Genomic DNA, 15,099 nt, shown 5'->3' on the forward strand with positions numbered 1-15,099 from the left:
ACTTTATCATGGATGCAAATTAGTTCAAATTTTAAAGACAAGAACCTTTTCACACTTATAGTAAGCTAAAATGAGTAAGGTCTCGCCTTTCTAATGCGCCATCTAATGCCCAAAAAGAGAAAACATAAAAAACTGTCATATGTTTGGTAATACTGCGTAGATTGTGAAGCACGGTATGGTCGAAAAATAATTGAACCTGTCAACGTTCTCATCTCCTTTCTTCTTGCTCAAAAGCAAGATTCCTACAGAATTAAACCTTTATTTTTAATTTTTGCGGGCATTATGCATAATTTAAAAAGAAGTACAACCTTACACGTTTTGTTGTATATCACAGTGAAATTCACGAGCTCACAAGGAAAATCAGTTATGCTTTCATGGTACGCCTGGTTCGAAAATAGACGTTATGAAAGTGTGTTCTAAACATTTCCTAACAACTGATTTCATTTTTCCTCGTAAGAAACGTTTTGTTTATATATGCAAAATTTCTTTCTCGTATATATATATGTATACATATATACAGATATATGTGCGAAAGTAAAGATGCATATTTGTGTAATGAAGTATAAATCATTATAACTCATTTATCTCTTAAATATTGTTAATGCATATACAGTTACGTTTTCATGCATATTTTATTTGCAGAAGTTTAAAATTACTTATGGTTCAGTTCATGTTAGCAGTAATTTAAAGAAAAATTATGTTATGATACGTATAAAAATAAGTTTTTTAAACATTAATGATGAATTTTGAATTTCAAATTCTAGTAATATTAAAATTTCTATGTATCAGTCAAACTATTAAACTGTGTCGAATAGTTTACAGTGGTTGAGGATATTTTGAATTAAAAAAAAGCTATACTTTTTGGTAAATGTTTACAATTGGGTGACCCTTGTTTCTTGGCGATTCCTTTTTGACGCCAAAATCGGCGCCAGGAAGGCACAATTTCAAGATGGCCGCTACACAAAACCAAAATAAGAAGTCAAAGAACTGCACAAACTCTGTGTCCATGTACATATCAATCTGTTTTCACTTAAAACAACATCCTAGAATTGTACAAACTAGGCATTGCGCACTGCCTTAAATTTGTCCATGTACATATCAATCTATTTTCATTTGAATAAAATCAGGAAGTTAAAGCAAAGTTGAAACTATCACGGTAACCAGAAATGAGGTTTCATCGGCAAAATTTTTAAAAAATTGTTGCTAATCGAAGGGGCACCCAATTCTACACTAGAGCTATACTTTTTTTTGCGCTATTGTTCATAACAGATAGCCATAGCTATTTTCTGAACTTGAAATTAAATTTCTTATTTTGGTTTTGTGTAGCGGCCATCTTGTAATTGTGTCTTCCTGGTGCCGATCTTGGCATCAAAAAGAATTGCCAAGAAACAAGGGGCACCCAATTGTAAGCTTTTACCAAAAGTATTACAGCTATCGCATCTTTTCTTTTATAGAACAGCATGTGCCAAACAATGTGTTACAGAATGATATACATTACCATTGTTACCCTTGGACACAATTATATTAAATACTTTTTCTTATCTCTTATAGCAGTGTTCTTTTTGAAGTAAATATTAGTAATAAAAAGCTTAGAAAAATTTCTCCATGGTGAAGTGAATGATGAAAGTATTTTTCTGACTGAAAGTATTGTATTACGTAATTAATTAGCTACTGTTGATCAAAGTTGTCAGCATCCTGTATGTAGGTTCTATTGATTAATCTGATTTTGAAAACAAGAACAAAATTCATTTACCTTTTTTGATGTTTCCTTGAATGCATCTGTGATGCCTCAGCTGGAAAGAAGAATCTTCTTCACAGAAAACATAATTAAATTATTGACATCATGTTATATTCAAAATGAAAAAAAATCAATAGTACAAAATTTTCTTGTACAGCCTGTCTTTTTCTCTCATGGCTGTACAAATCAATCTGTCTGTCCCACAGTGGACTCGGAACCCGAACTGTCTACTGTTTACAGAGAAAAAAAAAAAAAAAAAGTTTAAAATTTCTCTCGCTAGTGGAATCCCTGGTGCCATCTAGTGAGGCAAAGACACTTTAACATAAATGCTTAACAGGAAGTATCACATTGGCACATATATCTTTTTTGAGAAAATGCTTTGGCACATGTTGTCCTGTAACGAAAGACATCCAAAAAACCCGTTCAGTGATAAATATTGATAAGGGGAGATACTTTTACATAATTTTATTTCTCAGTCATTTTTCAAAATATGATTGCATTTAATGATATTATTCCATTAGCATGCTGTCATTTAAACACTAGAAAAAAACAATGCTATAACAATATGTCAAATATCATGGCTCGAGAATTAGACATTTGAAATATCATAGCTCATTATTTTTTTGCCATATTTCACCATTTGTTTTTAGTATGATGGAATACACAATTTAGCAGTTAACTAATGCTGAAGAGGCTGTCATAAGATTCCTTCAAGACAAAGGAATAATGTATAGGAATAGACAGGGTTACCACGCTACATGGAAAACTGGAAAAAGTTAGGGAATTCGAAAATTGACCAAAAAATTCAGGGAATTTCATAGGGCGATTCCCCCCCCCCGAAAAAGCGAGTTAGTTCAAGTGCGACGACTTGTTTGTTTGCTGTCAGCACTTGAAAAACCTCTTGTGAAAAATTGTATCTTTCAAATAGTTACCAATGTAAGTTATTATTTTGTTTATATTTTATTTTTATCTTTGAATAATGCGTGCTGAATTTCATTTTTGAGGTATTTGTAACTGCGCAATTTTTTAGTAGTTAAGTTCTGGCAACAGTAAAAATATTGCTAAGTCTGTTCAATTCTTTTTAATTTTAAGAGTAATATTTATGCTTTTTTTTTTTTTTTTTTGAGTTATAAGAAGAGAAGGCATCTTTTTGTGATGTTTAAAGATGCTCATATTGAGTTTCGATGTGCTTACATCTAATGCTTGCATCTAATGCTTACATCTAATTGTTTTAATAATGTGTGAGGCAATTATTTGTCAACTGGCATCCGCAAGAAAGGATTGGAACTGTAACTAAATGTAAGCAATTTGTTTTCATTATTTTTAAGTATGGAAGCTTTAAAACTAGCACGTAAGCAACATCATAGAGTATTTTCTAAATCGTGTAATGAATTTGATCAAACAGAAAATAATTTAAGTGATGAAGAAAAAATTTTAGAATTAAGGGTTATTCAAGAGAAATCAAAATTAATGATTTCAGCTGAAAACGATTTTAAGCAAGAGCTATTTAAACAAGTTATCAGGTTCAATGTTCCGTCTTACCTTCTTCGGGAACATGCAAGGACCTGACTCGGAACAGAGAGCTTACTAAAGCTATGTTCAAAACTGTGGGAAGTAAACAGGATACACAAGAAGGGTATACAAAACCCTTTATTTTTCTCTATTTACAATAACTTCCGTACTTCGGAAATACACAGACCCGCTACTTGGGGTCAAAACGTAAAAGTATAAAAATAAAACTAAACTCTAATTTAACTTTAAAATAATAAACGTGGAAGATTGGCCTTATATTAACAGGAAGCCGTATGTAGTACAGAGAACTGTGAACACTACAATACGTTTAAAAATTATCAAGAGGATTAAAAACCTCTGGCTGGAAGGCAACCAGCAACTGAGTAAACTTCTAAGGTAAGCGGCCTGCTTTGACTAACTGCTTCCTCCCTCTCGCTTGGCAAAAAGCCACAACTTAAATACTTGGCGTTCGCCAGACAAACTTTGCATAAATACTTTAACGCTTATAATTCTGGCTGGAAGTAGAAAATAAGAAGTGATAGTAAAGATTTAAAATAAAATAAACGTTAGTAAAACTTAAGATCCTTACAAAGTTATTCATGAGAAAATTATCGAAAAAGAGGTTGACGAGTCAGAATCATATTTAGATACATGGAGAAAGTCAGAATACAAGATGAATAAATTATTACAAGTGTCAGAACAGAAAACTGGTTTACACATAGGATGTGCGTCAGTTTCGCAAATTCCTATTACGATATTGCATTATCCCAAGATAAAATTACCAACATTTAATGGTGATTTAAAAAATTGGCTTAATTTTTATGGACAAATTAAGAAAATTGATAAGGATCCTAATATTGATAATCAAGATAAATTTGCATATTTATCCCAGGCTATGCAACAGGGTTCTGTTGCAGAAGAATTAATTAAAAGTTTCCCGCCAAGTGGCGAAAGTTATGAGAAAGCTGTAAAACAATTTCATGCGCACTTTGGAAAGGAAAATAGTTAAATTTTATGCCCTAAGACTATTCGCGGTAATTAAGTCAATTAGGATGCAATCACACTGCTCACCCGAAGACGAAAATATAGAAAAGACAAATCAAGGGTTAAATTCATCAATTCTAATGAGAATGCACTAGCGAAGTAAAGCACTGCGGTTTTACATAATTTCTGAGTAAGCTATTCGTACGAATTGAAATAATTCTTGCATTTACACTTGTACTCCAAATTAAGATTTAACTTGAAATTAATGTAGATAATAACTGACAGAATTAGATTTTTGTAGCATGGTTTACATGAGATGGGATCACTTGGGGTCACGTGATATGAAGCGGCGAATCGGGATGATGAACCCATAGTACATTCTTAAATTAATGTCCTTTTACAAATTTATTGTCTTTATTTCTTGCCTTTTTACAAAATTTTAAATGATATTGAAATATTTATGCCTTCAAAATAGAAATTCCTTAGAACTAACATATGTAACATTTTTTATGTGTATCGTGGTGATGGCGATAAGGAGCGCGCCTTGCGCCCTCCGATAACTGTGGCAACCCTAGAGGGGAAGTTTCTTACGAGTAGCGAGGAGAGCGAAACAGGCTGGCTGTCGGGGAGTATGCACGAAGTTCCGGAATAAAGCATTAATTTTTATTGTGCACTATGTCTAGTTAATATTTATATTAATGCAGTAAGAATCTGTGATATGGAATGCGAGGATCGGTGGTAAAACATATAAGTAACAACATGATAGGAATCGCCATAATGGTCACCCGAACTGTGTTAAATCAGACCATATGAACAGTTCTCAAGCACCTTTGACTACAAGCCATCACTCAAGATCTCCAAACCAGAAGTAATGGATTACACTGGTTTTCATCTTTCGAATCACAGATGAGTAGTAATTATAGATCATTTTATAATTCTCTTTTTTCAACTTATTTAATTTCATTTTCTTTAGTTAAATCTTTTCTTTTATTTCGGCTTAAAAACCTTGCACAATGCCTGATGTTCATGCCGTCCAAATTCCGGTTTATAACCGATCAGACCCATCTTTATGGTTTATTATGTGTGAAAGTACCTTTGCTGTTGCCACCCCCAAACCTATCACAGAATCCATTACTAAATATAATTATGTAGTTTCTCATCTTCCTCCAGATATCGCATCACTAGTACGGGATTTACTTATGAAACCAGACCCTATTGATCCATATACAAAGCTCAAAACTGAGTTAATAAATCGTTCAGGAGAATCTTCTCAGCAAGAAATTCGCCAATTATTATCTGAAGAGGAATTAGGTTCTCGAAAACCTTCCGATTTGCTTAGAAATATGAAACGTCGAGCAGAATCTTTAAATGTTCCTGATAACTTATTATAGAATAGAATTATTCCTTCAACGTCTGCCTACGACTGTTCAGTCTATTTTGGCAGCGGTTTCCCATTTAACTGTAGTTAAAGCTGCAGAAATTGCCGACAGAATTTTAGAAGTAAATCCAACCCCAGGGACTTGTGCCGTTTCTCTCACAGTCGATCCGTCTTTTGCAGGATAAATTATTTAAACAAATAGAAAAATTAAACAAACGTATTGATCGCATTTCTCTTTCTCGTGGTCGCTCGCCAAATCGCGGAGATCACAATAACGAAAGAAGCAATTCCAAAAGGAGAGATTCTTCTGTTTCCTGGTATCATAGACGTTTTGGGAAAAAGTGTAGACAAGACAAATGTACAAAACCTTGTTCATGGCAGGGAATTGTGCCCTCCGATAAATGTGGCAACCCTAGAGGAGAAGTTTCTTACTAGTAGCAAGGAGAGCGGCGTGCAATGAACTGGAAGTTGATCTGTCAGCACTATTCCTATCTTCAGGGCAGATGTTTTTATTTTATTCGGCTTATAATTCCTTACTAAATGTAGTATTTCATCTCGATGTACTCCGTCTTTGATATGATTTAAATCAAATTTCTCGTCATTATAAATATTATGAATACACATCATATAGTTTTCTGGTTGCAATTTTCTAATTTCGACCATGCATAATGTATGCTTTACATGCGCGCGTTGAAAGAAATGTTTAATAAAGTAGACAAATAAATATAAAACTTTTTTTTTTTTTTTTTTTTTTTTTTTTTGTAAATTTTGATACCTTTAGATCATAATTGCTCTTTATTTCATAAATTACGGTTTCATATTTTTAATTTTATAATTTCTGCATGCTATCTTACCAGATTTAAATTGATGATCTATAATCCGGAATCGCCGAAGTCCTGACAAGTCCGGATTAAAGACTTTTGACTGTACTGTGTGTTGTCGCCAATAAAGTCTGCTTGGCGAGATTTGCGCCGGTGAAACGCTAAAGTTCCCAACAATACATTAAGTCGCTATAAATGAAGAAGCTGGAAGAAATATTAAAATTTTCCATCTTCTTCATTTAGTGTAGAGCTCCATTTTCGTTAGTGCATTGCAAATGCATAGAGTCATTGGGAGAAACGCATACGCAGACGGATGACCGTTCACGCACCTTCATACATCCATCACCGCACACCGACTTGATTGTAGATGTCAGTCAAAGGGAATTCGCTTGCTGATTGGAGAAACGCATTCGCTACACAGTGATTGAAAATGGCCTTCACTGTAAAAAGTCTGAAAATAATATTAATTCTTCCGCAAAAATGTCTTTACTTATACTAAGTGCTGCAAATCAATCTTATTTCTCAAAAGGATTGTAAAAACTTGTTTTAAATATGAAGAAAAAGGCCATGCTACCCATGTCGTCCAGAATCAAACAAATGTAAAGTACTGTGTTATAAATTTTTGTTTCATTTTCATATCTATGTTACTGTTACTAAAGCCCCCTTTTTTTTGTTAGCTATTTGAAAAAAAAAAAGAAAAAGGCCATATCTGAAAAGCACTGCCATTTGAAGCTTGAATTTACCAGTATTATCCACTCATAATGTACAAGTTATGGCTGAAAAGCAGAAAAAGACTGATGAAAGGCATGATAGATACAATACCATAATTCAGTAAGTTTATGTTTAACATTATTTTATTATTATTGTGTAGATAAAAGTTATATGAGTATTTTTAGTGATTTATTTTGAATATCTAGCTTTTCCCCCTGTTTTTAAAATTTAAAAGTGGTTACATATTAGAGTTCAATTATGCAGTTGAAGTAGAAGATATTAAAAAATATTATCTATTTTCAATAAATGTTGTCCATGGCCATGCTTAGACCGTCAGTTAAAACAAACAGAATTGGTAATACTATTGAAGTTGACAAAAGTCTATTTTCTTGTTGAAAAAACAACAATCCTTCTGCCCCAGTAGGTGTACGATGAGATTTGTTGAGAAACAAAAGAATATCATCCCTAACAGCTCTGTCAGAACTTTGCTTAAAGTTATTGAAAAAATTATTATTGATGGCAATCTAATATACTGAGACTGTTGGAAAGGATATAACTGAAGAATTTAAACATAACAGAGGCTGGATCTGAACATTTCTGCATTAACCATAAATATAAATTTATCAATCCTGATACTAGTTATGATATGCAAGGTATTTAAGAGTTATCTGCAGTGTGAAATGGCAAAATAAACTTCAACGATGCATGCCCATAACCAATTAGATTGTTATTTAATTAATTGAGTGTATGTGGCAGCAAAAGTGTCCTATAACACAAATGTTTTCAGGGACATGATATGCGCAGTTTCATGATTCTGCATTAATGTTACGTCACTAACCAGATTTTTGTCAGAAGTTGTTTAATTTACATTAAACATTTCTAATTTTATGGATATCTGTTATTTTTTCTCGTTGATTTTTCTTCAACTTAATTGTATCGTAAATATTTTGGTGATTATTTTTATGCTTCAGATTTTTTGCCAAATCATCAGCTTTTGGCGAATTTGAATCCAGTTCCAATGACAAAACAGTACCAAACTCTCAATTATATTTACTACATTTTTCATTATTTCTGTACAAAATAATAATATAATTATTTATCCACCACTTTGCTGTGTAATAATAAAACTGTTTTATTCTAGAAGTAGAAAATTGATAAATTTATATTTATGGTTAATGCAGAATCTTCTAAAATTATGCTAAAGTTCTGCAATAAGATTTTGAAAAAGCACTATATTATATTTTCATTTTCTCCTTGAAAAACATTGTGAATGTACTCATGAAAACTTGTAAAGTATGGTAGAGCAATATTTTAAAATGCATTAATTTTATTCACAGCATTTTAACCAAAGATTATATTTCATAGTTATCTTTAATAATATTGTGCCCTTCTTAATATCTTTTAATTGTATTGTAAAAGCATCCTGAGCTGCACTAAGCCTACACAAATGGATTTATATATTTTATAGTTGCCATTTCATTGATAAATACTTTTTTCAGCCCAAAGGGGCAATTTACCCAGAAGGGTTACTAATTTCTTTTTGGCATTTTGCATTCACTATAAATGGCATTTCATTTTTCAAAGTGTTGCCACCAAATATTAGAGCCCTGCATTATATTTAAAGAAATTAAATAATGAAGAATCTGCATGAATGTATGTATGTTTCTCGCATCTTGAAAAAAATGTTACTTACAGCCATCAAATTTTGAATAATGCACATCTTCCCCCGATTATGTCCATCTGAAAGCCCAAATTTGGAATTTGCTTTATTATTAATTTCATATTTTGTAAAATTTTAATGAATTTTTGATAAACAAACTCTACGATTTCAAAGCCAGCAGTGGCAACACTGTACGAGAAGAAACATTTTTATCTCCAGCACCCAAGACTGTGTATCGGAAATTCTAAAGATATACTTCCTTTTTTTTTTAAATGCCACCCAGACTGTATAGTGGTTAGGGGAGCCTGACTGCGATACCGAAAAGCCCAGGTTTGAATCCCGGAGAAGGCATGGATGTAAAAATTGTCTGGCCCTTCATAGAGGCAAAGGTGGCCCATTTATCACGTGCCTTCATAATAAAAGAGACCACCACATCTAGTCTTAGGAGTGGCCAGTGCCGACATAGGCAAGTGCCCGTCATTGGAGGGGGGGACACTCTCCTTTTAAATTATTTTGCGATATTGCTGTTGAATTGAATTTTATGGTTTAAGTGCGAAGAACATGATATTTAATAAATAAAGGTAAACATACAAAATGTAAAAAAAAAAAAAAAAAAAAAAAAACGTTTGGCCATAATATAAAATCTGAAAGCCTTCAGATTTTTATTTTCTTTCATTATAAATTAATTATAATATAATTCTGGAGTTCTGCACATTGATAAGGAAAAAATGCATTGGATTTCTTTTAGAAATACGGTGTTTTCCCTAAGAACAAAGACTGCAAAATTTTGCTTTCTATGAAGTTGTACTTTTTAAATAACAAAATTTTAAATTCTTCAATCAGAATTAGAATATGTTTGGAAAATATCGTGTTTCTACCAAAATGCAGTACTCTTTTGTTATCAGGACTGGATTCAGAAATGTGTAAGCACATGTATATGCAGGTATGTGCATATATTTGTGTGTGTATACATAAAGAATATACACATGCATACAGTGAGCACCTAAATTTTTAAATACATGCTTGTACAACAAACATTTCTGATTCCGATCAGGAAGAGTACCTAAAATGCTTTTAATATTTTGTGATGGAACGGGATAGCTCTTATGAAAACGATATTATATTGTTTGGAATGGCTTCTTGTTTGCGTAAGAATTTATAACCAGATAGACTTTATCGACAAACTTTATCTGATTAATATAATTTATGCCTTTTTTTTTTTTTTTAATGAAATGGCTGTTTTATATAATAATTGTAGATGTTGATCTAAGAGTTGTGTTATATTTACCCATGAAGCCATTATGCCATACTAAAATTCATTTGATACATATAATTTATTTTTGGTTGTTATGTTTCCATGCAAAGACATGGTATATTGATGATAATATTTAGATTCCTAATATTTTTGTTCTACCTTCAGCCATTTTTGGCTAACAGAAACTGATAACAATGTATGTTAGCCGCCCTAGTAATGGATGAGAATGGCATCAGAACACACTCATAAATTATCCTTGGCTTCATGTAATACTGATAAATCCATAATAAATCACTTTTATCTGTTAATTATCTATCTAAATAAATAGCATGTGTTTTTCCCAAATTTCCATTGGTTTCAACATATTTATTCAAATTTTTGTATGTGCTATATCTATAGATAGTTTCTGTTGATCGTATAACTCAGAAAGATCTGTTTCTCCAAATATCTGTCGGAATAATTTTCGTAAGTCTGACACTATTTCTATCAATTTTCTTGAATGACAGGAAAATATGTAGATATCTTTTAGTTTTATATGAAATTATTATGGCACAACCAACCTGGAATTTTTTTTTGTGCGTGTTTTTGGTTACTCTAAATGCTATAATTTATTCAGGAAATCTGAATAATTCTTCGGTATAATGTAATTCATATCATCGATATTGCTAAAATTCTGTTTTAATACAAGACCATCATGTCAATGTAAAGTTATTCTATGTGGAGACTTGGCTTCTATGTGTAAAACAATATAACATGAAAATTTCATACTGTGAATTTTTATTAAGTATAATTTATTCTTGGATTGGAATGGATCCAATGTTTCATATTCATAGTTCAGTGTTTCGTGTTCAAAAATGAAGTTCATACAGACATATTACAATTTATTCTTGAATTTTTGGCTCATTGGATATAAAGTTATTAACTGAAAACTGCACTAGAAAAGCAAAACTGGATAAAAAAACAACTTCAGTTATTTTAAATTTGATATTTTATTTTTAAATGTTTATGTCTTGCTTGAAAATATAAAATGCTTTGATAGATTCAATATAATTTATAACATCTAAATTCAATATTTTTTTTAGTGTATACAGTACAAAGTCCGTAATACGTACTTGTCGGGACTTCGGCAATTCCGGATTAGGGTTTTTTCTGGATTATAGATCATCAATTTAAATCTGGTAAGATGGCATGCAGAAATTATACAATTAAAAATATGAATCATGATTTATGAAATAAAGAACAATTATGATCTAAAGGTTATCAAAATTTACAAAAAAAGCCTAATATTTATTTATTTACTTTATTAAACATTTCTTTCAATGTGAGTTGCTTAAGATGCTTCCACAAAAAATTCAAAAAGTTCCTTTTTCTTGTGTCATATATAGTGGACTTTCCAATGCCATACTTCTCGCATAATTTTGAGATGGATAGGCCTTTATCCATTTTTTGCAGCAATTCCACTTTTTGTTTAATGGACATCGAAACATGCTTTCACTTTGTAGATCCTTTGGCAGCTCCAGAATTGGAAACTCATTTTGACATAATCGAAAGTTCAAGCTTAATTTTTATAAAATTGTTCTAACAGTCTGCAAAAAATAATAAGCCGGATCCAATTAGAAGATTAAGGAACAGTGCAATCTGCAACATTAACTGAAACGCTTTAGATAATTTTAGCCTAGCTTATACCATCCGTTATACATTAAACGCATTATGCTTTTACACATGCGCATAATGTTTGTAGCATTGAGGTCTGGATTATAGATCATTCCGGATTATGGATATCTGGATTACAGACTTTGTACTGTATCAATGAGCAAGGCAATACAAGTCCAGTAGAACACTGCGATGGGTATCAGATGCTGTTTGTTGATTGCAATAGTGTGATCTATTTTTGCAACTATGCCACGGTACCAGGGATTCTTTAAACTGCATGCCAGCATAACTACTTCCAGGTTTCAAGATATCCTTTCTCATTTTCTTTATGTTTGCATGCCTCAGGAGGAAACCTAAGAGCTAAAAAAAAAAAAAAGAACTTCTGACTGTGTAGCTTTTCTGGAAATTGCAGGTTAAACGCGTATGAAATCATTTGTTTACAATCAGTAAATGCTAAAAATCAGCTACCCATTGCAGTACAATAAACAGCAACACAGTGCTTAACAGCCAGTAGCTCTTCCTTTACATGAACAAGAATTTTTTAAAATTTTTATTTCTCCTGTTTCAACAATGAAATGCCCTTCAATTTCATGTGGACGCTATGGAACTTATCCTTAACCCCTTCTCGGTTGGATTTTTTTTCCGAATTCTGGACCCCCAAAAAGCATTTTTTTTAATTGCTGAAAATTAATATATGTTCTATCCTAAATTCAAAAATGCAAAATATTTTTAACAGTAAGCAGTTTTTGATGGATATATACGGGTGATCAAATATGTGATACCTCATCCACTGATCACCAGTTTTCCCTGCAATGCACCTAAGTTTTAAACTAAAAAAATACAGTGGGATACTATAGTTATTAACTCTATTGTTTTGTTGTGTTTAATATAAATATCTACATAAAATAATTATTAAAATTGCATAAAAAGTGCTTTAGAAAATAGTTTTCCAACTTTTCCGTTAAAACAGCTTTACAATCTGCCTTGAACATAAGAGTATAAAAAGGACATTTATCAGAAAACCAAAATCATTTATTTAATCAAAAAACATAATTGTTTTTGCTTACTTTATAAAAAAAATGGCTATGAATATCAAAAATATCTTGAATGGTTTTTTAGTTGAAATTCCAACAGATATTAAAGGCGAGAAATCTCACTGTGAAAATTGTGAAGAAATTGGATCTAGTCACGCTCGAATTTGCTTGTGGCCGCAAAATGTTTAACAAAAATGAAATAAATATTTAAAAATCTGCTATAACTGCAAGCTTATACTGTTTGGGTACTTTGGTATTATCGGAACCACCTTGACCCAATTTGGCGATTTTTTAAAGAATTAAAAGGGCGATAATTTCAAATTGGATAAAGTTATTTATTTCATATCATACATGTTATTAAATACATATTTTAATTTTAGTTTGGTATTTAGCCCAGAAAACAATCTAAAAAACTACTTATAAATAAACTGCTTATAAAAAACTTTATAAAACTACTTATAAATTAATTTTAGTTCGGTATCTCTTAGCAATATTCAGCAATACATAAATAATTGTGGAATTCAAAGCAACATATGAGCAGCGACGAATTCAGTTTCAAAGATAGAATTTTTCACTTCACTGCATGGCATGTGATGCCGACCTAGAAAGGGTTAAACAGGAAGCCAAAATTTGTAAATTCGATTTTTCAAGTAAAATCCCATGCATTACCAGATGGTCTAAAATTCTTTCTGCTTCAGTAATACAGAATTTACGCCTCCATGAACAAAATCAAATATTTTGGAAAAGCTTAGTTACTTCATTTTCGGATTTACAAAGTCAGATCACAATACCGTTTTTTATCTGCCATGCTAGTATATTAAAGCTCCACCTAGAAGTTAATAGAGTTGTGTATACAGCCACATGTAAGTTCAGTAGAACAGAATGGCATGCATGTAAAGAAGGAAAGCTTTCACTAACGTAATGTAAACCAGTTTGACTGTACTTGATAATGGTCACGTTTAGATTTGATATTAACTTAATTATTAATATTATATTATTATTGATATTAACTTATGGATTTGATTAATAATTAAGAGTTGTTTGCTGACGTTACTACTCTGCTGTTTTGATGCCCAGACAAGAGCATCTCAATTTTGACCCAGATCTTCTTGGGTTGTCTTAGGAATCGGCAAAAACTTCTTGGTGATTTTGTGTAATAGCAAAACTTTAGTTTTTGCCAGTATTGTTTTTTCTTCTGTGCAGGATTGTGGTGTTGTATGTGAAATTTTTCAATCTACACATTTCTGCCATTATCTTAATTTAACTCAGAAAGAAAATTTGCTCTTTTTGTGAGAAACAGTTTCATCTCTAATTTATTTGGTCATTTAAAAAATGTGCATCCTGAAGTAGGGTGACAAAATTTGCCCATCTTGCGATGGAAATTTAGACTTGTGAATGCTGAATAGAGTATATTGTTCTTTAATATGATGTATTTTAGCTAATACTGGGATTTAACCGTGGAATGTATGTGACGTGTGTCTTGAAGAAATTTGCAGAATGTAATTTCATAAACCTGTCATTAGTAGATTTAATAAGACTTAGTTGAATGTGTAATAACAAAAATTATTTACAAATTTCATTGTACAGGAATCGTGTTTATCTTGTACACAACAAATTCTGTATAAAACGTTGCTGTTTTGTTTCAGTTGGGAGTGTGTGGTAATGTATAACTATCCTTATCTAGTGTAGCTTTGATGGTTACGTATTATAAAACAGTCCCAATTATTAACTTAGTTATTAGATAACTGGGCTACTTCTTGGATCTAGTAATAAAATATGAACTTGCAAGGATTTTTATAGGTACATGTTTTCTTGTGTAGAGTTTTAATTTTTTTTATTCTAACAATTTTTCTTTGAATTGCTATATCCAACATTTTATAAGTGGGAAGGAAAAACAGCAGCTTTTGTGAAATATTTTTGAAAAGGAAAATTGTAATTATCAGTATTTATGCATGTGTAACATGATTCAGATTTTACAGCATTGGGGAGGATGTGGAGCAACTTAGGCAGACAGCTCTTGTGTGCTTTGCCATGTTTACATAACCTAAGTTACATTGGTACTATTCTGTTATAGGGTATCAAGTGTATGCATGTGTGTATATATGTATGTGCATATACAGTGGATGGACAAAAATATGGAAACACCTTGTGAAATGCATGTTTGAAAAGAAAGATTCATTTTAATGAAATATGTAGGTGCCGCTGGCGTTTTTGACTATTGACGCCACCTATACAACTTCAGTTGTTGTCAGAGTACTGTTATGTGAGGTTGTCATTACATTATGTCAGAGTTAACAGACTTCGAACGTGGGCAAATTGTTGGAGCATGTATGGTAGGTGCTTCCGTAAGCAA

The 15,099-nt window shown here is 31.8% G+C and overlaps 1 long non-coding RNA gene across 5 annotated transcripts in view; it reads left to right on the plus strand.

Moving 5' to 3' along the window:
• Window positions 1–132: 132 nt before the first annotated feature.
• LOC146998982 (uncharacterized) overlaps window positions 133–15,099 on the plus strand; it is a 40,780-nt gene continuing 25,813 nt past the window's right edge. The window contains exons 1-3 of one of the 5 annotated variants that reach the window (XR_015039899.1): window positions 133–452; window positions 7,111–7,264; window positions 11,142–11,237. This is a non-coding gene — a long non-coding RNA (uncharacterized LOC146998982). Of the gene's footprint in view, window positions 453–725; window positions 2,675–7,110; window positions 7,265–11,141; window positions 11,238–15,099 lie in introns of those variants that run through there. The other 4 variants (XR_015039902.1, XR_015039900.1, XR_015039898.1 and 1 more) reach the window with 4 other exon arrangements.

This window comes from Stegodyphus dumicola, chromosome 2, assembly GCF_044657685.1.
Source record: "Stegodyphus dumicola isolate Sdum_Otavi_A_Nest chromosome 2, ASM4465768v1".
NCBI lineage: Eukaryota > Metazoa > Arthropoda > Arachnida > Araneae > Eresidae > Stegodyphus > Stegodyphus dumicola.